Source organism: Tupaia chinensis, unplaced genomic scaffold (assembly GCF_000334495.1).
Source record: "Tupaia chinensis unplaced genomic scaffold, TupChi_1.0 Scaffold144168_1, whole genome shotgun sequence".
Taxonomy (NCBI): Eukaryota; Metazoa; Chordata; class Mammalia; order Scandentia; family Tupaiidae; genus Tupaia; species Tupaia belangeri.
This window is the reverse complement of record NW_006204024.1, coordinates 800923-806020: the sequence shown is the minus strand read 5'-3', so window position 1 is coordinate 806020 and position 5098 is coordinate 800923. Positions and strand designations below refer to the sequence as shown.

Sequence of the window (5098 nt, the reverse complement as noted above, 5' to 3'; positions counted from 1 at the left end):
TTTAAACCACTGAGCCTGGGACTAGAACCATAGTCAACTACGTGAGAGTCCAGTGACCTAACCATCACACCATCTGCTGGTTCCATTGGAGTTCATTTTCTTTTTTTCTTTTTGGAGAGGTTTTTGCTATAGGGCGCATGTGCTCGCCAGACAGACAGAGACATAGAGACAGAAAGCGAGAAATCACCCCCAGGGGGGGTGGCCACACCGCAATCCCTTCTCCTTCATTCTCCTCTCGGGATCTTGGGCACGCACGCACACGTGCCCAGCATGAGTATAAGCCACCGGGTCCGGGACTCGAACTGCAGTCGACTACATGGAAGTTCAGTGACATAGCCATTACGCCAACTGCTGGTCCCTGGAGTGCATTTTCTGAGGTTAAGTCCTGATAGTGGGGTATATACAGTATAAAAGAGCTGCTAAGCTCTTCTTAGCCTTTCAGTTTAGCAGAACCATAAACCAAATTCCAATGAACTCACATTAACTTGAAAAGAGGATACTTGGAGAAGAGATGAAAGTTGATAACAAATATTTAAGACATAGAAAAGTGGTAGCTGTCTTTGGGTTTAGTGAGCATGAATGGGTCAATATGGAGAAAGTTCAGGAGGGTCGGTTCTATAGCCAAGTGGCTAAAGGAGCCAGATCCTACATGGCCAATCGTGGTTCAAATTCTGGCACCGGTGACTTGAAAAACATGCCAGGCTCATGCGTATGCTTGCCCCGAGTCCTGACAGAATGAAGAACTAGAGGAGAGGGGATCACAGCACATACCCACTGGCCCTCTCCTATCTCTCTGGCAAGCACACAAACCCTTTGTCAATTAAAAAAGTAAAGAAGTTTCAGGAAAGGCAATTTTCATGTATTATGAAGACTTTGAAATAACTAGAGCTGTCCTCTGGGAAAAGGGTAATATTACCATCAAACCCGGTTTGGATGACTCACAGAGATTTTAAAAAGAAGAATTTAGCCTTTGGAGGAAAAGAAATGATTCCTAAACCCTCTTAAATGGTAATACTGCCTGGCAGAGGTAGAATGCTGATCATGCTATCTGAAAAGAAAGGGTCTGATATCAGGTCACAAAAAAATCATTATTTTTTTTTTGGCATTTAGTTTTCATATCTATAATATGACCTTAGATTAGTTGTTTTTGTTTCTTCTTTGGCCAGAGGGCACTGTGCTTGCTCTTTGGCTTGACAAAGAGGGAGAGAGTAAGAATCCTCCCCCCAACAGGGTATGGTCATTTCCACAATCCCTTTGCAATTTCTCTATTTTTTTCAGGATTTGGGGCACACATGCACATACACCCTGCATGTTTTTTAAGCCACTAGGGCCTGGATTCAACCATGGTCAGCCATGTGGAATCCAGCTCTCCTAACCACTGCACTGTGGGGCTGACACTCCATTAGTTACTGTTCATTCGTTCGTTCTTTCTTTTTTTTTTTAAAGAGATTTTTGCCATAGGGCACATCCCCTTGCCGGAGAAACAGAGAAAGTGAGAAATCACCCCCCAGGAGGGATGCCATACCACAATCCCTTTTCTCCTCCATTCTTCTCTCAGTATCTTGGGCACGCATGCACACATGCCCAGCATGAGTTTAAGCCAGGTCCAGGACTCAAACCATGGTCGACTACATGGGAGTCCAGCGACATAGCAATTACGCCAACTGCTGGTCCCTAGAGTGAGTTTTTTAAGCCATTGGATCTGAGACTCAAACTGTGGTAAGTCGACTATGTGGGAGTCCAGCGATGTAAACTTTACACCATCTGCTGGTCCCAGTTACAGATATTTCTAAGGGCTCTAGGTCTGACTACTAAACCCAAGTTCCTCCTACTTACACATCCACCCAGGCTAGGCCAGCCTCTGTCTCCAGCCCACCTGAGGCTCTACTTAGAGAGTTGGAAGGCTGGTGGATTTTTAGGGAATTTAGACTGGGTTAAGGGAAGGAGGGTGTGTGTTTGGGATGTAGGGAGAATGGGCTGGTTAGAGACAGAATAGAGAGAAGAGAGCAAGAGGGTGGGAGGGAGAGGGTTCATGTTCTAGGGATCAGAGGGGAGTGCAGAGGGGTGGGGCACATGCTGATGGCCAGTGTGGTGGGATCAGCCTGGGCAGGGCTGATGGGCGTTGTCCTGTGGGTGTGAGGCTCAGCAGTGTCACCTTCTCCATCCTGAGGGATGGCTCCTTCTCCCTGGGAGCAGGAGGATGTAGCCAGAACCTCCAGGAAAGGGCAGATGGAGAGTGCTGGACACTTGGGGCAGGTGGACGTGTGGCCAGGGTACTTGGGCCACAGGCCGAGTGGCCACAGCCCCTCCTTTGGCCCTTTGACTCTGGGCAGGGGTTTTCCCTACTCTGAGTCTCTTACTTTGCCTTTTACTGGCTGTGCGACCTTTGACATGAGCCTTTGACCCTCAGCTGCTTAGTGGCTGTAGGGGTCTTTAGATCTGAATGTTTTTCTTTTTGACAAAAACATTGAGAATGCATTTTATGGGTGAAGTCCCCATAGTGGGTCATGTAATGGTCTGTACCAGTGATGGAAGAGCTGAACAGTGAAGTGGCCCCAACAACATTCTAATCCTGCCCCTACTCAGGCCACGCCCTGCAGCCTTTTCCTGGTTGCAGGGGAACTTTCCTCCTTACTCAAGAGTGCAGTTCTTGGAAGTCTCCCTGGCAGGAGCAGTGTCCTGTTCACTAGATGTGCCAGCTCTGCCTCCTCTCCCCCATGCTCTCCCGCTCTGGAGAGGAGCTGGGGGATCCAGGGATTGGGGGATCAAGGAGGAGGGGCACGACCCTCAGACTCAGCAGCTGGAGGTCCCTCTTCTCTCCAGAGGCCCTGCACCTGGACCTTGTTCTTCCATCAGGCAGGTAGGACCCGTCACTCCCAGCCATGCTGCTCCCCGGCCAAACAGCTCATTGTCTTCCTCTGTTCTTGCCTGAGAGATGCTGGTGAGTGGAGAGCGGTGAGCGTTGTAGGTGCTGGATCCTATGATGGATTGCCTTTTCAAAAAAAAAGAAAAAATCAAAAAGAACAAAAACAAAACCCTCTCTATTCCCACCTCAAATAAGAGAAAGGGAATCTTTTCAAAAGCCTTTGGGCGCAGCGGCAGTGGCACAGTGGAAGTTCATCACTGAGTGGTGGCTGAGGCTACGTGGGGAGGCCTGAGCTCAGCTGGGGCCTAAACCAAAGAGGACAGGCAGGGTGGGGCCACCCATGGTCCTAGCTAACTTGGAGGCCAGGAGGACAGCAACATGGGAGACCCTGCCTCCCCCCACAAGAAAAACCTTGTTCCTTGCCTTTCTTCTGTTCTAGTTCTCTCTCATAGACGGATAATTTTTTGAACTTAATTTTGAAAAAGGTCAGACACAAGATGCAAGACTAATGTAATGAGGCCCATTCTCCCTCACCTCGACTTCGCACACTGTAAGGTGTTTGCCTCACCCATGGCACCTCCATGTGGCTACACGTTTGCCTCATCTCAGTTGTCACTGTTGATGCTCCACAGGAGTAAGCTGCAGCTGTCATGACCCTGGGCCCCAAACTATCCTGGGGAACCACCTAAGAATGAGGACAGTGGGGCCAGCAGGTGACATGGAGGTTAAAGTACTGAACTCCCACATGGCCAACCATGGTTTGAGTCCTGGACCTTGTGGCTTGCTTTCTCACTTTCTCCCTCTCTCTGTCTCTCTCTTTGGTCTAATTAAAGAATAATAATAAATAAATAAACACAATAATTCTTTTTGTTTTGAGAGGTTTTTGCTATAGGGCGCGTGCGCTCGCCAGACAGACAGAGACAGAGAGACAGAAAGTGAGAAATCACCCCCCAGGGGGGATGGCCACGCGGCAATCTCTTCTCCTCCATTCTCCTCTCGGGATCTTGGGCACGCACGCACACGCGCCTGGCATGAGTTTTAAGCCACTGGGTCCGAGACGCGAACCGTGGTCGACTACATGGGAGTCCAGCGACATAGCCAACAACTCAACTGCTGGTCCCTAATCAAAATGATTTAAAAAAAAAAAAAAAAAAAGAGAGAACAAGGACAGTATCTCAGAAAGGCAGAGAACGATCTCTGTCCACAGAAGCGTACTGCGGACGTGCCACTGTGTCGCGGGTGTGCTGCTCTGTTGTAGATGTGCTGCTGTGTGTGGCTCCCGTGCCAGAACACGGGTCCACAGATGGAAGGTTTAACCGCAGGTGCTTTTTCTCACAGTTTTGGGGGCTAGAAGCCCACGATCGAGGTGTAAGCAGGCTTGGTCTGTCCGAGGCCTCTTGCCTTGGCTTGAGATAACTGCCTTGTCAGCTGTGTCCTCACCTGGTCTTTCCTGTGTGTGAGTGCAGGCATTGGCGCTGGGCACTGCTCAGCTCAGGTGTGGTCGGATCAGGTTAGGATCCACCCTAGAGATCTCATTTTAATTTAACTACCTCATTTCTAACCTTATTTGTTTTAATTTGACAAGACGGACACAGAGAGAGAGAAAGCGAGAAAGCAAGTCGCCAGGTTGGGACTTGAACCGCAGTCGGCCATGTAGGAGTCCAGCACCCTTAACCACCACACCACCTGCTCCTCCACTTTAATTACCTCTTCACAGCTTTTGCCTCCAAGCGTGATCACATTCTGAGGTGCTGGTGGTTAGAACCAAAGTACCTGAGGACCAGCAGGCAGCACAATGGTTACATTGCTAGACTTCCACATGGCCAACTGTGGTTCGAGTCCCAGACCTGGAGGCTTAAAACACCCCAGCCTCATGTGCGTGTGTGCCCAAAATCCCTGGAGGAGAATGGAGAAGGGATTGCAGTGCAGCCATCGCCCCTGGGGTGTGTGCGTGTGTGATTTCCTGTCTCTCTGGTGAGTGCATGTGCCCTATAGCAAAAATCTCTCTTAAAAAAAAAAAAAAAGCAGCACAGCATCTGAATTAGGCGGGTTGGAGGGCACATACTCCGGTCTGTAACACGTGCTTTCATATAGTCCAGATTCACACTTGCCAGCAGTGCTCCTTTATCCCCCCATCCGTGATCCAGCTTTGTCACGTCTCTGCGGCCTTTCTCTGGAGCAGTTTCTCAGCCTTTGTTGAGAAGGGGAGCTTCAGGCTGCAGGGAGGCAGCA

The 5098-nt window shown here is 49.5% G+C and overlaps 1 long non-coding RNA gene across 1 annotated transcript in view; it reads right to left on the bottom strand.

Annotated features, from left to right (window-relative positions):
- Positions 1-2495: 2495 nt before the first annotated feature.
- The window catches only part of LOC102495851 (uncharacterized), a 6004-nt gene continuing 3401 nt past the window's right edge, over positions 2496-5098 (bottom strand). The window contains exon 3 of the long non-coding RNA XR_337065.1: positions 2496-2992. This is a non-coding gene — a long non-coding RNA (uncharacterized LOC102495851). The remainder of the gene's footprint in view (positions 2993-5098) is intronic.